This window comes from Poecile atricapillus, chromosome 3 (genome assembly GCF_030490865.1).
Source record: "Poecile atricapillus isolate bPoeAtr1 chromosome 3, bPoeAtr1.hap1, whole genome shotgun sequence".
In the NCBI taxonomy this organism is placed as follows: Eukaryota; Metazoa; Chordata; class Aves; order Passeriformes; family Paridae; genus Poecile; species Poecile atricapillus.
In genome coordinates, this window is record NC_081251.1 from 59608363 (window position 1) to 59628631 (window position 20269).

A 20269-nucleotide genomic window follows, 5' to 3' on the forward strand; every position below is an offset into this window, starting at 1 on the left:
AAGTTAAATGAACAAAATATCCAATGTTTGGCACTGGCTTTACCCAAGTGAAATCTGTGAAGAGTGATATTTAGGAAAAGTCTCTTTGGATTCATTGCATGGTGCATTATTTTCATAAATAAATGAGCTGGTGTGAAGAATGTGCATGGCTTTTGAGTCATGAACCAGACCTTTATGTGTACACTCCAGAGGACTGCAAATGCTGTTCCACTGCTGCATTTTCCAAGCTCATGATTTTATCTTAAAACAGCAGATTTGGTTCTTGTCATCACGGAATCCATTACAGTTTATAGACTGAGATGACTTTCCTTATGGGTTCTCTTACTCTCTTACTAGCATTGCCAAGACTATATTCAGTCTTTATTTATTATTATAAACAAACAGAATTTTGGGCTTTCCATTTCCATTTTTCACCTTGTTTACTTCCTATCAGTGCTCAGTAGATGAGTGCATCTGTCTGCTTGAACTATGGATACTCCCACCTGAATGCTTCTGTCCTCATTACAGCTCTTACCTTTCTACAACTCTTTTGCAACCCGGGCTGCTCTGTCAGACCTGGGCAACCGATCCATCCTAGGAGAGGAGGGGAGAAATCTATAACAGGAGTTAGAGACTACTACATGATGAAGAGCAGCTGAGATATGCCAGGGTATTAAAAGGGCTCAAGATACATTGCATGGTCAATTGATTCAAATGCCAAGTGTTTCTTTATAAAACCAAAACACTTTCAGTGTCTGGGAGAAGTGAAGCAAGACTTGGACTATGCTCTTCAATAAAATCCTTCTCTTTATTTCTTCAGAAAAAAAACCCCACAAAACAACACACTCTCACCAAATACATATATTTCTAATAAATTTCTGTGTAATTTGTAGTAGATTTGACCTTTGAATTTTTACCGTTGATATGGGGGTTTTAAAATTCATTTTACCTGTTTTTTTTCCTACATATTGTTACAAAACATGTTTGCATGTTCTAAATGCAAGACCTTCCAACCTCAAAAGAAACCAAAAAAATCCCCAAATAACTCCTTGTATTTATTCTTTCAGAAATATAGTCTTAAAAATCACTAAATAATGCATTACTTTGATTATGAATTTTGCTGCAAAGTGACATACATTTAAGTGATTTAGTTCTGTCTTTTAGACATAATGTTTTGCAGCCATCCTGTGAGCTTTTATTCTGACACTGCACATCTTAAATGAGCTAGTCAGGTTTTTTTCCAAGTTTATTAACTAAATTCCCACGTTTCACTGAATTGAATGTTTATCTCTTTTTTCCTAATTCAGAAAGTCCTGTCAAAACTGATTATCAGAATGATGAGCAGTGTCTATACCACAAGCTACTAACAGAATTCAGAAGTCATCTCAAAGACTTTTTTTTTTCCCAAAAGCCAGTTTTATGTTTATTCTTTTGAAGAAGCATGAATAATGCCTATTGTGTTTAGCATGCAGACCAATGAAATGTCACTTCCTTTGGGCTAATGATTTCCTCTGCATGAAGTGAGTGGTATCAGTGTCTTTATTGGTGCTTACAAAATACTATTATTGGTAACTAGAAAAAAATGTATCCGACTGCACACACAGAATTATTATGGTTTATTAATACAAGGTTGTTTTCCTTATTATCTTTAAAATCTAGCTAGTCTGAGTGACCTTTATATCATGTTCTGTGCAAAATGCGTAAAAGTAATGACAAGTTGAGTATAAGCCAGTTGAGTAAATATAACCCATATGGCACTGCTCACAAAGTTGATAGCACTTGAATGTTTCCATTTCTTCAGCAGATGTGTTACTGCATTGCCCAACAGTCACAGGCAGCAGTAAACAGCAGTGAGAAGTGAAAATTTTTCTACTAATCTTGCTAATCTTCAGCTGGAAAATGGCACAATGGAAATTTTCATATATTTTCATATTGGCTGAATGCCTGGTTATGCTAATTCTATGCTCAATACTTCAGAAACAGCCTAGGAACTATTAGTTTTAAATGCTGTTTTGATGACCACAAGGACTCTGCAAAAATATCCTTAAAATGGGTGTAAGCATATCTGTATGGGTACAGATACAAGGAGTCTCCCAAGGAGTGCCTGACACACTGTATTACCTGAGGAAAGAGCATGTAACCAGTCCCAGGATCCCTACTCTTCCTAAACGCTATTCTCATCTTGGCTTTTCTGAAACGCCCCAGTGGCCTTGGCCAGCAAAAACACTTAAACACAGGGCATGGCCTGTATCAGATTCAAACTCTGTTCTTAAAAGCAGCATAGAGGTCATGACACTACTAGATTAGAATGACTTGAACCAAATCCTCAAACATGTCTCAGGAGCTCAAGCCCAAGCCCACACTGCTGTTCTTTCTTGCATGCCCATCTCCCACAGTGAGCAGCCTCAGAATCTGCCTGTGCCAGCCTGCTCAGCTGCAAACCATATGTTCTGCATCAGTGGGATCTCCCCACTCACTTTGCTCAGATGGCACTCCAGAAGACACCATGCTCTCATCTAAATTCTTTGGACAATCCTCTTTTTTGGGAGGAGCTCCTTTGGACATCTCTAAGCTGTACAGCACTTACCACACCAGAGACTTGTGCTGCAGGAGACTTCTCCAGCCAGACTCAGGAAAGGACTCTTCTGTTGGGGCTGAGCAGGATGACAGAAGCTTTGACTTAAGGCTGTGGGAAAAACCCCCGTAGTCATGAAGAGTAAAATATTACCTGCATTGCCCCCTGGGAGGTATTATGTTAATATTACTAGAAAGTTCTTTGTTTCCCCTATTGTTATTGGTTTACATTTTTCACAGATATTTGCATATTCCTAATCTTCACTCTTGGTGGGTGCCTTTCCCTCAGACTCCACCCCTACCTTACTTTTATATAAATTACTGTAACCTCCTGGCCCTTGCCTTTCTGGTGCACCAGTTGTTGCAGTTTGTTATTTTCTCCTTATTAAAGTGCTTTTGTTTCATGTCACTGGATCATGCCCGCTCCTCATTTTAACTCACCACCAAGGGACCTTCACCCTGACATGCTGAGGTGACAGCAAACTGGGTGTCTAATCTGGGCCCAGGCCACTATACTCTTCCTAGACAAAAAAAAAGGATAAACCTTTTACAGTCTGCTGAATCCTTTCTTTCTTGTCCTTTGAACTGCCACAGCTGCATGGGGTTTTTTTCTGTCACCCAGGACCAGGATGGCCACTAAAAAATAGGACAGCAGAGAGAAATGAGACAACACATCTTGAAAGATGGTCCTTCCTTACAGCTCACAATCATGTAAGCAGTCCTGCCTGACCTCAGCCTGAGATTTATAACTGTATCATTTTTATAGCTAACTCCAGGCACTCAAGAAATTTGCTGTACAGTAGAAGAGGCCCAGCCCTAACTTTGCATTCACTTCTGAGAAGTTTTATAAAATGTGCTTCCTCATAAATTAGTTAATATTTTTGGGACAAAAATCATACACAGATATTTCATAGACAGCAAGATGTCCACTAGAGTGAAAAAAAAAACCCAGCAATAGCAAGTTTCTTTGATGTATGGATAAAAATATGATGTATTTCATATGAATTCCTCTTTAAATTATGCTGAAACCTTTACATTATGCAATATTCCTGATAAAAGCACCAAACTGGGATTAGGCAGGCTCATCCCCACCATCTGCCACTATCTCTTCAGCTCACGTGCTCTGAAATAAATTTTGATGTTTCAACCAGGATGAACCTGGATCCTGGTGTAAGGACTTACGATGTAAGCAGGAGTTTTTCCACTGATTTCAGCCAAAATTTTGTAGGGCTGCCACTGAAGGAAAAAAACCTGAGGAGTGTTGGCCTCTCAGTCAGCTGCTGCTTTACATAAAAGCCAAGACAAGCACCACTGGGACATGGTTGTATAAAACGACAGAGACGAAGATACTGATCAGAGTATGCCACAGGGAGAGATGAGGGAAGTTAATAATTGCACTTCCCTGTAACACACTGAATAATTCAAATTAGCAAATAACCTCCACTTCTCTGGTCATGAGCTGCTGAAAGACTGACCACATTCCACTATAGTACATCGAAGAGAGAAAAAGAGCCTTTTATTAAATCCCAGGGTTATGTTTCTTAAGTTCTTTATATTCTTTACTACTGCTTCACTACCACTACTGTGACAAAAGACTGTTTTCCTAATTTTTAAAATTATTTTTCTGCTCTAGATTGGGCTCAGAGTTGGCATGAGAGGCCTGATAGTAAAACTTACCAGAGAATCCAAGTATCAATCTTCAACCCTCATGTCATTAGCCTTCTGATAGCATTTCAATATGTGGAAGTGTACTAAAGCAGTAAAAAGAATTCTGTCAAAGTGTGTATGTCTGTCGTTCTAATTGGGAACGGCAGGAAAGAATGACACGACTCTCAAGGGAGTCAGGACAGGAGAGAATCTCTAGTTTATTTCTTCATCCATGTTATATAGACTAGTTTGTGGAAAGTAAAGAAAAGAAACTCTTATTGGTTAGTAAAGTGCTACATTACCATCATTGGTCAGTGGGGTTCACCACCCCCTGACTTTCTCCTGCAAGGAAAACAAGAAGACAGACAAACAGCACCTGCAGGCTGTTTTCTGTCTTTGAGGATTGTTTTGAATCCTCCCATGAAATTCCCAGGCTAGCTTCTCAGGCAGGCCTGAAAGGCCATGGGGCCTGCAGTTTCTGCAGCTCCCTACAGCCTGCTCCAAAGCTAGCATCCACATATGTCTTGGAAGTTTTTGTCTCATGTTCTTGATATCCAAATTTCAAATCTTACTTTTTATAGTGAAAATCATGTATTTCTTTATGAAGATCATGTTATTATTGGAACTGCTCCTACAAAAAGCCTGGTTGGAAGGAGTACATTGTCTGAGTCATCCAACAGCATGCAGTAAACAAGAACAGACAAGGAATTACTTCAAATTAAAGCAGTAGACTAATTTGTTGATATGTTCTTCCTGGTTCTGACATCTTCCTCAAAAGACTAATTATTTTGAAGCTGTTTCAAACCCAATTCATTCTTAAACCCTTTTTGTTGGAGGAAGCTACTACAACAAGTTCTGAGAAACATTAGAATGCACCATTGCAATACAGAACAGAACCGTGAGTTTATGTAATTTACCTCAGTGAATGAAATCTGCTTTTCTAGACTTCTTTTAGTTATAATACTCATGATCAGATTAATGGCAGGGTAGCTAGTACTGCCTAGTCCCATTTCTCACTCATTACTTCAGAAAGATCCTGTTTTCAGTGGGATAGGTCTTTTCTAAAATTGAACCATTTCTACTAAAATTCAATGCCAGAAGACTGTCTCAGCATCAATTGATAATTATCATAAAGTAGTGCTGATGACAGTAATTTCAACCAATATTCTTCACTAGGAAGATGAAAAAGCTGTATCTCCATTTTAAAATTTTGGCTGTTTGAGGGTTTTGTGTTGTTTGGTTTTGGTTTTGGTTTTTAGGGCTTAGTGGTTTGTTTGGGTTTTTGTGCGTGTGTGTGTGTGTGTGTGGTTTTTGGGTTTTGTTTGTTTGGTTGGTTGGTTTGGTTTTTTGGGTGTTTTTTGTTTGTTTATGGTTTTATGTTTGTTTTGTTTTGTTTTGCTTTGCTTTATTTCTGGTGTAGTTGAAGAGACTTCTTTTTGGAACAGGAATTGAAATTAGGCAGAAAAACCTCTAGAATTATGTAGCTTGTGAAGGCTTAATGGAACTTTGTCTGCATTTGGCCAGATTTAAGTCCCCTAACAAACTGCAGTTTTGATTAGTAGCTATGAACTTTTTGTGGTGCAATTATACATAAAAAAGCAAAAGCTAATTTCCAATTAGTAGGGTTTTTTGCCTTTGGGCTGTGTATAAATGGAGAACTTGGGAATGTAGGAATGCTTGTGGCACTGGATACATGCACTGTGACTCCAGGGTAAGAACTCTGCACACACCTGTACAAGAAGAACTTCCTGGTGTGTAGTGCTAAAAAACAGCACTGGGGTCCTCGTGAACAAACATCAAAATCATATAAATACCTTTTGGAAACAGTGCCACACATTCATCAGAGAAGAAAAAATACTTATTGGATCAGTGCTCCCTTGGTGTGTCCTGGGGGAGGATTTGACTTGACTTTAACTTTCTTTTTTGTGTGGTGACATTTAGCAGTTATACTGTAGGGTTTTTTTATTTTGGTTGAGTTTTTGGTTGTGTTGGGATTTTTTCTTCCTTTTGTTAGTGACTTTGTGTTTGTTTGCTTTGGGTTTTTTGTTTTGTTTTGTTTTGTTTTTATAAAAATAGCCTCACTCCTCCAGGTGCTTATTTATCAGATCACATAGCAATACTTAAGTATCCATATGCTGCCAGCTGTGGAAATTTGTCTGCTTTACCTGTTTTGTTGCTCTTTACCAGTTTATTTGACATTGGCATATGTCAGGAAAATTTCCTGAAGACTTGCAAATTTGTTTATGCAGTGTTTGAAACTCAATGTATATATAATTTCTATTGCTACTTGTATTCAGAATAATAAGCCAATTTTTTAATTCATTAGAAGTTTGTGGATAATTCCAAGACAAACTTTGCAAAGAAAGAGAATTAGTTTAGCCAAAAAATACTGTCTCTTGAATGTGTGCTTTGTCCTTAAATGTAAACAATAGAAAGAAAAAGCCTAATTGGCTAAGACTCTAGGTGAATATTAAAAAGGTTATTTTCATTTATATTGCATCTTTTTACAAACATGAGCCATGAAATATATGTAAAAGATCTGCATTATAATGCAATTACCCTCAAAAATTTAGCACTGCTGTAGATAGAAGCAGAACATCTCATGTCTTCCACACAATAGAGTTAAAAAACCAAACTAGTGTGGTTTTAAAAGAAAGGAAAATGTGGGAGGAAGTTCAAACTGAGGAAAAATACATCTACCTATGTACTTTTTGATTTAAAACATCACTTGAGAGCTTTAATGGGATTTGAGGGACTATTATTCCAAAATTTACTGTCACAAATTAATACTTACTTTCATTTTATAATTTACCAGCTATGGAACCCACGGTAACTTTAAAACATTAATGAAGCACGTGTTATATACAAAACTTGGTAGAAACTGTTACCTCTATATTTCAGACGATGGAATGGAGGTTAGATATACCCAAAGTGATCATCTTTGGACATGAACAGGGACACCTTCCATCAGACCAGGTTTCTCAGAGCCCCACCTGGAACACTTCCAGGGATGGGCCATCCCCTGTGTCTCTGGGCAACCTGTTCCAGTGCCTCACCATTGTCACCATAAATAATTTCTTCCTAATATATAATCTAAACCTGTTCTCTTTCAGTTTGAAAGCATTTCCACTTGTCCTGTACATTCTTTTGAAAAAAGTCCTTCTCCAGCTTTATTGTAGGCTCTCTTCTGATTCTGGAAGGCTGCTCTAAGGCCTGCCCACAATCTTTTAATTTCCAGGCTGAACAACTTCTTCATAGGAGAGGTGCTCCAGTCCTCTGATTAATTTAGTGAACCTCGTCTGGACTCATTCAATCAGGTCCACATCTCTCTTATGCTGGGGAAGCCAGCATTGGACGACGCACTCTGAATAGGATCTCATGAGAGCAAAGGGGGGGAATCAGCTCCCTCAGCCTGCTGGCCACACTGCTTTTGATGTGGCCCAGGGCACATTTGGCCTTCTGGGCTGCAAGTTGTTGATGCACATAATCTCCACATATCATTAAATCAGTCAGTACTTATATTTAATATGCAATAAAAATGACCTGAAATAAAGAGCTTCTTTTTTAAAAAAAAGGGGAAGTGTTGTATATAAATATATTATATGTGCATATATATAAATATGTGCAGGTAGATATGAGTCTTAAAATATCCAATGAAAATTTAGAATTTTCTTTCAGAATTTTTTTTTTTCATTTCGACAGTTTTACATACTGAGATTCACATACACTCATAGTATTTTTAATGAATGCAAGTGCTTTTATATGTATAGAGAACAGCTCCAAAACATGAAGTTGATCCAATTCTTAAATAGACTTTGAATGATCTTGAGAAATATATAAGCATTTCCTAGAAAATCCTCCCATTACTTTTATATAGTTAGGACACACCTTTGTAAATTGGAAATTTGTATGCAACAAATGGCAGACAGATATGATAAGGTCAGGAAGACATAACATAGAGGGAAATGTCCAAAACTCAAGGCAAATTTGATACCAAAGTAACACTTGAAATTTTCAAGGGGTCTTTTCAGAGGAAAAAATAATTGTCATAAAAGTTATAATATATAGCTATTAATTTTTGTTCTGTAAAAAATTATGGTTCTTTTATCATTATAAAATAGCTCAGTAGAATGCTATAAATGACAAAACTTTTATTCTTTTTTATTCTCATCTCTTCCATTGGATACCTCAGAGATTTTTCAATCCAGTAAATTAATAAAAATAAAGTGAGTCAATAAACATGTTGTAACATGTTATAACAAAAAGCTCGTACTTACACATTTTGAAACTAGTAGATTTATATAAAAAGATAGCTTTACAATAAATTTAATAAACAAGCATATTCATGGTCTGTATTATTATTCTGTATTATTATTATTATAATCTAATATTGTATGATATAATAGATATAATAATATTCTGAATTATTTTTAAATGTAAGGCCCTGTATCCATATTGTATGAAAGAGGAGTCTTGCCTTATTCAAAACCCATACTTAGAAAACATTTCTGCACAAAACTTTTAGGCAATTCTACACATCACTGACTGCTGGAACTGTGGGGTAAAAATCATAAAAACAGATGTTAAGATAATTTGAAGTAGGATATTTTATGTCTAGCTGTCTCACAACAAATCAGTGGAACTATCTGTCCTTCATAAGAAAGGTATAATCAATGAACAGATGATCTTTTGTGTGTTATTATATTTCAATTGGTATTTTTATTGCTCTTTGGTAAAGGAAAAAATCTTGACATGAAAAATTAACTCAAATTTTAATTTTCAGTTCAGAAGTTCGAATCAAACCTTTTCACATTTTTAATCTTTATGTGTGTATTTTACCAATGACAGACTCTACTAGGCTTCATATTAATTGTGTAGTTGACCTCTTTGCTCTTAACACTTACTATGTTTTAACTCTCTTTCTACCAAAGACTGACAGTGTCATCTGATGAGTGGAATGACATGCCACTTCAGACAGATTTAGCCTGCATTATTTCAACAAAATGAGAGCTAGACTGTTGTGTGTGTTTCAGTTCCTCTCTTCTTCAACTCCCTTGAGGAGTGTGGGTAAAAACATCTCAGCACTTGCTTAAACTGCTCTATTTCTCTCATGTGACTGAAAAAATAGTTAGAGAATGAAAAGCTGGGCTGCCCCCAGACTACCAGAGAAACTGAAAAATGCAGTAACTTTATTTCTGATCTACATAATTTACTATAATCAGGATTTGTGCTAAACCCACTGCTCATGTCCAAAGGTGAATCAGAAAGAGAGCAAGACAAAACAAAATGTTTGAGTTTCTCACAGAAATTGAGCACTATGGCATCAACCAGAGTCATAAAAACTTTTGGTCTGACAGGAAATACTGTTGCCTTCCAATCTCACTGCATGCTGGGACATTGGGGATATATTTTGATCTACTCCCTGAAGGGGCTGCAGTTCTCCATTAAATGCCCTCTTGGCATTTTGCCATTAGAAATAGGAAGGCAACATCTTCTGACATCAGAAGTCATCTTCCAATGGCTGTGTAGCTAATTGTGACAGCACTCACCCCACTCTGCAGTGTCCCTAAGCCAGGGATGAGCACTCAGCATTTCTGCATCGCTGCTGCCCTGCACTACACACCCTGCTGTATGAAAAAGTCATGAACTTTTCCAAAAGTGCCTGCCCAGTTCTGGTACACCACCGTAGTCTGAAGAGCTCCACCAGTGGATATGAAGATTTTGTCAGACAGACCTCACAAACCATGATCCTTGTCTGTGCTTGATTTCTTCTCTACCTTCAAAATTAACCCTATTGTGATACGCCCTGGGTGACTATCAGAACGTTCAGAGCCCAACTACATCTCTAACTCAAGACAATGCCAGGAGAGTGAGCCACCAGGTTTTTTTGTTGTCTTCAAATGGACAGGCACACAGATGACTTTATAGAGTTCTGCATTTTGGGTTATAGCTTGATCCATTGCCTTTGTACGCATTAAATATTTTTTTCTTGATAAGTTTGAATTTCTATGAGAAAAACAACATATAGTCTTGTGCTGCAACACAGCCTTAAAGATTCAATCAATTTACACAATTTGCGTGCACAAATTTAGAAATTATGGTAAAATTGTGTCACATGAACCAAATCCCCACATTCTTTGGAGGCATAATTCCACTGACTTCAGAAAATACTGGCTTAAGTTAAGCATCAATGCCTTCTCCAGGTTCTTCCACTCAGAGCAAACAAATGACTCACAGCAGTTAGCTTGACAAACAAAATCACGTTTTGCAGTCATGAATAATTAGTGATTAAGCTTTGGTGATACTTTTGTTGATCATCTTGATTCAAGGTATGGTTTGGGCCTGCAGAGCATAGCTTGGCATTTGTTCATGCAGTGCCTCTCGCACAGATGACTTTTTAAATGTGTACATAGTAATTTGTTATTTATGCTGTGTGGCACTTAATTGACGTGTTATTTCTGCTCTCTGTTTCACTACATTTGGAAAAGATTAAGACTAGAAACACAAATACCAGGGCAAACAGAGGCTTGAACAAACATTTCTGGCATTTTCTCTTACAAGAGAAAGTCTCCTGATCAAAAATAATAATTCATATTTTGTGAATAAATTTAGTCCTAAAGAATATTAGAACAAAGATTGTTTTGCTTGAGCAGATGTTCATGAGTAGTTTCTCTCTGTTCTCTCTTAACAGAATTTTAGCTAAAACACTACTCTATGTAGATGAAAATATTTTTGTTTCTACAGAACATATGATACGTACTTCAAGACAATTTCAAGAGGTAAATTTAAATTTTCCTCTTTTTAATATTTTTAATAGAGTCCAATCTCTTCTACTTCTTACTCATCACTCTTTTAGGGACATACAAATGAAATTTGAATATTTATGCATTGTCACTCAAAATTAGCTCTTCTCAGTTATTACTTCACAGTCATAATGAGGTGATAATGTTTCTTTGTATAATTCAAGAGCCAGCTGGATGATTCTTGTCCTTTGCAGTAGCCTGATGTTAATTCAGCCAATGGTTTTGATGTGAGGAGAGTTGTATTTGATGTTTGCTAATTTATTCTATTTGACTTGCCTATTATGGCATAGTGAGTTTGGATGACTGCTACTTCAAAATGAATGTAGTGCGTTCTCATATCATTTGCTCCATCTAAATCACATCTTACTAAATTCTATTTAAGTGATCATAATGATTTCCTTTTCATTAGACATATATATTCATATATATTACCTACATGTTTTTTCTCTCCAATTTATGAAATCTCAAACTATTAAAGTCAGCAAACAGGAAGGTACACAAACAAGGTTTTTAAAAACTATAATTGTAATTAAAGGAAATAATGAAGTGTACCAGACATAGATGATTTGAAATGCAAAGGGAAAGGAGAAAAATAATGCTTCCTGACATCAGTGTAATTAAGCATATTGTAGCCTGAAGAGATGAAGACTGGAGTTAATAGCATACCATGGCTGTTCCTTCAGCTTTATGTTTTTTCTAGTAGCCTCATTTTACCTTCTTGCCTCATAGTCAGTGAAGTCTTAATATGTTGATGTGTTACTGATGATGTCTTCGACATGAAGAACTTTTCAATAGGATGAAAATAGTATAATCAGTTAGTTTGTGAGGAGGTAACAAAATAAATTATTCTTTCTCTTGTCTGGCATATGTGTTTGGCTTTAGAGATGGGATTTCTGAAATTTTTTCTCTATTACCAAGTAGGCTTTTTTTCACACCCCCCCCCCCCCCCCCCCATCTTGGGGTCTGAACTGATGCTGTGAATTGGTCATAAGAAGGAAATAAAAGGGCATGTCTAAACTGTGAGGTTTGAAAGAACATTAAATTCCTGCAGCAATTCTTAAATTTTATTCTTAGAGTATTTGCCTGATTTTCTTCATTTATCTCTTTTATCTTTTCTCTCATCTTCACTCTCTTTTTCAACAATTTTTATTTTGCAAATGAAGGAGAATGATACAAAATTTAGGGGGAAAGAATGTTACATCAAAAATATTTTTAATTGCTCTTCTAGTGGTTTAAAATGAAAAAGAAAAGTCTTAGCTTTCAGATGATGTGTGGCAGGTGAATTGGTGGGGCAGGACTCCCAGAAACCTGATAGTGTAATTCTGAATACAAAATTTAGTAAGTATGGAAACACAAAGTTGTCAAGTGTAATATTTTACCAGAATTTGTAATGTCTTCTTTTCATGCAGCAAGATTATCGCATGTGTATCTTTTCCTTACATTCACTCCCCTATGCAAGATAAGTAAAAAAGTGAGATTTTTAAAAGTGGTTCTGAAGATAAGAAGGTATCAGATGTGCAATCTTTTGAAAAAGAAGAAAAATTATTATGGCTGCATCTATTTTACTAAATAAAATAGAGCCAGGGATCACTCTTTGTCTTTGAAGCCAAGAGTCACAAACTGACCAACACTGAGCCTCCCATGGGTTCTATATATCACCACTTAGGCCCAATATACTGTCATTTTTTTAGGGTTTTTCTGTCAATTTAGATCTTCTGAGATAATGCAAATAGCTTGTTATGGTTTCTGACATGAACCTGGGACATGATGCTTGGCATGTAGATGAATCTGGGTATTAAGGGGTATACATTATATTTATACATATATATATATATATATATATATATACCCTACCCTGTGTAGGGTATTTGCTCTGATTCAGGCCTGTGCACAAAGACAGTGGCAGGTGGTTCCAAATTGTGTACAGAGTTTGAAATATCAGAAAGACAGTGCTTGAGTCTGCTGCCCCTTTCCTTTTATCCAGCAGTTGTTGTGTAGACTGTAAGACAGTCTAAAATGCTTCTTCCCAAGATCTATGTGAGTGTGCTGGGGTAAGATTTTTACCTGTCTGATAGCACAAAATACAGTGCTAAGTGTCTTAGTGACCTACTGGACAGTCCCAGGAGGAGGTTCTTCACTTAAAAATCCACTTTCCCATCTTCTGGGCCTGCTCAGCTTTCATCACTGCATATGGCTGTACCAAAATGTAATGATGGCTTTGAGGAACATACCTCAGAAATGAGCTCTCAGGTATTGTTTCATCTGCAGGAACAATTCACTGGGCACTGCCTTTAGATGGAATCTTTGCTCATTTGATACTGAACACTTTGTGAATTGTTTTAAATGAAGAGCTATGGACTCATAATTTTGAAATAAACATATTTTCTTGTCATTTAAATGGCATTAGTAGGATAATTTTAATATCTTTTTATAATTTGCTTTAGGATTTAAAACAACTCAGAAAATTTTTATTTGTTTTCAATTCTTCTGGGGTTTATTACAAGCTTTATTCAACTCTGTCCCAATGTATTTTTTACCTAACAGGTTATGGTTTTTTTTCCCCCAAATTACCAACCCAGATGCATTATTTTTCATCAAAAGGGTTTAATTCTCTTAGCATGACAATTAGGTTGATTAGTTTTAAGTGTAGACCGATCCAGCCATGCTAATAAAGTTAATTACCTCTGTTGCATTAAAATAGTTTGCAGGGATTTGCCTAGGCACTTGCTGTGCCATTTGCTACAGCTGTCTGTGAGCTGGGAAGTGTTGGACAGTCTGATTAGAACAATGATTAATGTCTAGAAGAACGCTGACAGACACGCAAAAAAGTTTGTATCTTGAGATACTTGGATAAAAAAAACACAATCTGGCATATTTGTCTTTTAGAAAACAACTGTCTCCAAGATGTCCTGAAAACAGGTGAACAGTCAACAGAGGAAGTCCCAATCTGTTTGGCAGAAGTTTGCTGAATAACTTAGAGTGGTCAAAAAAGTATCTAAAGAAAATTTAGGATGTGCTAGAGTTCATAATTCTTTGTCGATTATTTACCCACTTGGGTAATTAAGAGATTTAGAGAAGAATTGATAAGTTCCATAAAATCAGCAGGGATAAACCAAAAGGTTGTTCTGTGGACTGACAATCTTGATGGCAGCAAAACTGATACAGTAATATAAGTCTGAAGGCTGACAAAGGCTGAGACCCTTGGAGGATGCTGCTGGAAATTCTGCCTCTGATTTTTGCTACTTGAGTTCTTGATAAGGTATGGGTGGAATTTATAGCTGTTCTTTTCTGGGATAAATCTTTCCAGGAGCACGCAGCTCCAAATCCAGTGTAGTCTATTGTAGAACCCAAGAGGGAACATGTTCTAAACTACCCTTGGGAAAAAATGTACAGAAAGATAAAAGAAACAGTCTTTAATGGTTAAAGACACCAACAATCCAAAACTGGCTTGAAATAGTTCATAAAACAAACCTATTTTTTGAGTGAACACCATAGTTATTCATAACGCAGTTCAGGTAGGAAATATTAAAGAACAGAAGATTTGGGACAAATACTTGATTTAATGGAGAAAAGAAACTGGGAGGGAAATCATTGAAGGTGCCTTATTTATGTGTGTGTAGTCTGCAGTTTTGAGAATTCACTCACAAGGATACATGCAGTATAACGAAAAGGACATTTATTTGAAAACATGTCTTGGGTAGCTCATGAAATATCAAAACATCAGTCTTATGTTTTCCTTGCAATGTTTAAATATATTATAGTTGACTCATCCCATTTCTAAGCACTGACATCTAAAGCAAAACAACAAAGCCCCCAGAAAACCAAGTTAATATGGATGTCAGGAAGAACCATGATGGTTTAGGAGAATGCCACAAATAAGCTGACAATCTAGAAAATTGATGTGTAGAAACATAAGAGGTACAGAAAAAGAATGTTACTATAACAATATTTAGAACTGGTCAGTGTGCTTTGTCCTCAAGGAAAAAGAAATTCACTCCCAAATGTTATTTTCAGAAGGGATCATTAAAGTAATCATCTGATCTCATTCATATTTTAAATGTAACTCCTTGTCTTATAAATTATATCTTTCTAATTGAAAAAACTGATTCTTTCCAATAATGATATTCAAAGAACTTTGTATTTTTTGCTTCCCCCCCTCCAAAGTAATTTCCTTATATCAGGGAAAAACTCGGAAAATACTACAGTTAGTATAAAGACTTGCCTTCTCATCCAGAGGATGACCTTTTCAAGTGCTCTCCAACCTGGGAGGAGTGCCAAGACTGCTAGATTTCTCTAAGGATCATAGTTCTCAAAAAGGAAGTGAGAGTAGAAAATTTAATAGAAATTCAACTGATCTTTATTATTCTTGGGGAAAATATTACAACAGTATTCTAAAATATTTTAGTGCACAAAAGGGTATTATTGGAGACTGAAGGACTCTTTGGGTAGGTGTGCCAGTCTGTAGGCCCAAAAACATCTACAAGGCGGTGAGACAGTGCCATCCAAAGGAAAAAGAGTGGCCTGTAAGGCCATGCATTGCCTGAAGAGGACTTGCACACACATCTCATTCTCCAAAGCTCTGAGAGGAAGAACGAGCCCTGCTCTGTTTGCTGCAGATTGTGTCCAGGGGCACCACAGCGCGAGCACACAGATATTACCTGGACTACAAGAACCACTAGAAGCAGAGAGTGAGGCAGAGGTCTTCCTCCCTTTACTGCCTGCTGAGGTTAATCCCTGCTTCTTCTCACCTTCAGTTGTCTCAATCACCACACTGTATGTGTCTCACTTGCATTTTCCATTCTTTCAAAATGCTAATGCGCAATTGTTAAAATTATTGGTGCGAAAATTGCTGCAAAGTGTCGTTTTCAAAGGCTCAAAATTCAGATGACTCAAACTTGGTGCTTTTTCTTAAAAACCTAATTATCATTGAAGCAATGGCTTACATTATCAGTCTTTCTCCATTTCCTTTTTATGGTGTCTAAAATTAAGATTTTTAAAAATATATGAAAAATAATCTCTTTCCTACATATGAAACTACCAAGCAATTTTATTCGCCTTTTCTATCACTCTTTTTTATTAATCACGCTGAGATTTCCACTGTACCTGACATGAAAATTAGTGTTATTCTGCATCTACTCTGAATTTTATGCAGCACAATTATGTATGTATTTCTTGATGAAATGTTCAAATTGAACATTCCTCTTCTCCCTTAACTGCCACTTTTCTCCTTTTCTGCTTCTGTAAGAGACAGATCCTGTGGTGACTACCTCCCTTTCAATGAAATTTTTAACACCCGCGGATTGTTTTAAAACCAATGGATGTTAAGCATTCAATATCTTGGTTTTTAAAGGCTATAATAGTAGAGCTTTTTTTTTTTCCCTAAAGTGTCAAATCTAAGGATGATGTGCCACATTAAAATAAAAAATACCTTAAAATAACAGATATCATGTGCCTAAATTCATGAAAATGGTAGCATGAAATGTTTTGTGATTAGATTAATTTAGCTTCTTTTACTTTCATAAAATAGTCTCAATTACTTTTGTTTCAGGAGAAAATGTTTAAATGTGTCTAAAGACAAGTGATAAGTATTTCTCTTGTCTGTACTGGTTGGGGCTTAGGATAGAGTTACTTTTCCTCATAGTAGCTGCTATGAGGCTGTGTTTTGGATTTTTGTGCTGAAAACAGTGTTGGTAGTACAAGGATATTTTCATTATTGCTGAGCAGTGCTTACCACATGAAGGCCTTTTTGCTTCTCATCCCACCCCAGCCTGCAAACAGGCTGGGGGTGCACAAGAAGCTGGGAGAGGACACAGCCAGGACAGCTGACCTCAGCTGACCAAAGGGATATCCCACACCATATGGCATCAGCACATAAAGCTGGGGAAAGAAAGGAGGACATTCAGAGTGATGACATTTGTCTTGCCAGGTATCTGCTGTGCTGTGGAAAGCAAGTTGCTTAAAAATTGCTTTCCACAGCACAGCAGGTACTTGTCAAGTATTTTTTTTTTTTTTCTGGAAATACAAAACTGAGCAAGGATCTAGATTTGCTGAATGAGAGAGGAGTGAAAGAACAAGATATTCAGTATGCAATCGGTGAAGTGGTTGAATACAGAAGGAAAGATCCCTGCTGTCTAGGGATGTGTCCTGCCACTGTTTCACTTCATTTCATTCCTTACCAGGAAAGTCTTCTGAGATCTGCTCCTGACCTAAGGGACTTGTATGAGTGTGTTGGCTTGCATAGTTACTGGGCTGTGAGAAAGACATGTGCCTAGAAATGTCTTTTCTAGCACCAACCACATTCAGCTGGGTCCCTAAAGGTGATTTTCTGGGGAAACAGCTGTGCCCACCAGTCTAGAAATGCTTCCCATGGTGAGATGCTATGGCTTTCTTCTTCATATTTATCAGAGAAGGAACTGTAGCTTTTCCACTCAAGGTGATTAACTGCGAAAAGACACACATCAGCACCAGTGACATACAGCTGAACTTAATGAAAGATGCCACCACACCTCAGAATTTCTTGTTTGCTCCAGCAATAGCAATGTTGTTTGGAGCTCTGCCACATAGGAATGGGAGAGATTGTAATTATAGAGCCAAGAGAATAGATGAAAATTACTTTTCAGGCTGAGGAATGGCCTTTAAAGCCATTCAAGATTCTCCAACGAAATGACGCAGACATAAAAAGAGACTATTACTGCATCCAAAATGGGCTGCATTTCCAAAGAGAGGTTACAGAGACCAGAACTGTAATGTGCTGGGCTTTACTTTCTTCATATTACATATCAATAGGTGGCTTGGTTTATTGGAAGACAAGTTGATCAGCACAAACCAATCAAAATTCCCTGTATGCATTTCCATTTGGAACAAACCAATTGCTGTTATCTTAACAGTTTTCACTTCAAGCACTTTATTATTTCAATAGCGGTAAATACAATTATAGAGGTATAATGCAACATTCCATTCTGATTTTTAATAAAATATTTCTTAAATTATGTAATCCTATTATTCCCTTTGACTTTTTGGAAATCCCTTACATTACTATTAAGGAAAAATCATAAAAAAAATCAAATAATTTAAGGAAAAAAGTCCTTGTTTAAACATGAATAACCATGTCATTACGTACCCCCTGCAGTCTAGAGCCAGTCAAACCAAACCAAACCCAAAACCAAAACAAAATAAAATCCCCAAACAACCAACAAAAAAGGGTTTTTACAATAATTTCACCAGAAGATATCCGGTATCCTATGGTACATTTTCAGAATTACAATCATATTGACTACCTTTGTTTCTAAATTCTCTGAAGTACTTCAATTTTATAGGGTAGAATAAAAATGAAACAACTGCTACTGCTCATTCTATTTTCTGTTAGCACCCAGATGTTCACGAACAGCAGGACATGTGAATTAGGGCATCTGATAATGACCATGTGATATTTTGCAAACTGAAATATTTTTCATCATGAAAGAAAATGGAGGTGGTAGCTGGACCCATGGAGTGAATATTGGTACATGCTGACATGCTTTATCACCTTGTCATTTTTCTGTCAATTTTCAAAACCTTCCAGCTATAGTTCACATTGGTTTTTATTTTTCAGTCTGCAAATCACAGTAGCATGGTGGCCATAAGGAGACATTCTGTCCACATCTGAAGAGAAGTTAATGGGTCTGGAGAAAATTCTTTGGTCTAAGAGTAAGCTCAGAATTTTTTTAAGCATTACAGAATTGTGCTTGTAGTGAAAGAGTATCAGCTTTTTAGATTCATCTTGATCTTATTCATGTCACCAACAGCTCTAATTATGGAGAGAAGCCGCCCAACTTATTCTTCAGTTCATGTTGGTTATGCTTTGTTACCTAAGTGTGGAATTTCACATTTGTCCTTTTTGAATGTCATGTTTTTTCAGCCTATTTTTGAAATTGCTAAGGAGACTTTGAATTCTGTCAATGTCTTGCTAGTGCCTTTTTCCCAGCTTGGTGTCTTTTGCAAATCTAATGAACATCCACTAGCTCATCATACACTCAGTAGGGAAAATGCCTTGATGAAAAAGTCTCTTGATGATAAATATATACAGAACAACAATAAATCAAATTTAACAAAAAACTATTAATCATTAATAATGACATTTACTGTACAACTCAGTAACTTCTGTACTCCTTTTTCTCTACCCAGTTACCACACCTTAACAGTTCTTCAGCCTTGGCTGTGCTGCTCTCCTTCCCTTACAGGAATATTATTTGAAGTATAGTACAATTCATTGTGTTCCAATTTCAACATCTTCAGTGCAAATATTTTTTCACTTCATGTTGCTTTTATTGTTGGCAGAGAACAGGTATTTTAAATGCACAACTCCTTTGATCAGTTCCGAATAGCTTTCTTAAAATGTTGCAGGTTGCTCTCAAGATTTTTTTCCTCTATTGACTCTAAGAAGGAGCATAAAACTGAATGTGGAAATCTAGATTGTGTCTTCATATACTTGTATGAATTTTGCCAAGAGTATCACAAGTGTAACCAAAGTCAGACTACATCTATTAACTGCCTGATTTACAGAGCATCTCATGAAAAGAACTTTTTGATCAAATTGATTTAATTTACTTAGCAACAGACATCTTCCAAAACCTGTTAAAACAGAATTAGTAGACTCAAAACCACTTATAAAGTCAAAAAGTATCTTATGGATGTTCCTGTAAATATTTAGATAACTAATAGTGTAAATAAGTATTCAGGACTCTTGCAGATATGTCCTGGTTTTTAAAAATAAATAGATTTAAAATTCTATTTAGCATGGCATATAAAATTAAATAGAAAAAAGAATCAAGTAAAATTTTCAAACTTACTTCTTCAGCAGTGTAAAAAATAGTATCCTGCATGAATATTTGTTTCTCCTGTGTTAGTCACTCCCTTTTGTCCTATGTTTTCTTGCTGACAGAAAATATTTTTACCTTTGTAGAGAAGAGGGAACAGGGGGAAAGAGGAGTTAGGGCTTAATCCTCTAATTAATCTATAACAGTGGGCTTTTTGAATAAAAACCAGTATTAACCTTTCATGAGATATCTTGTATTTGTACTTCAAAAATAAAATATCTTTTTTTGACTAACAGAAAACCTTTACATGGTCAAAATTCTGGGTACACTTAAGCTATAGCAATTAATGTTTGAGAAAATTCTCTATTACCCTAGTGATTTGATGGCTTTAACATACAAAAATAAGGTTTCCATCTGACGTAACATGATCTATTAAGTTCTGTATTTTATCTAGTTAAAACTGACAACCTT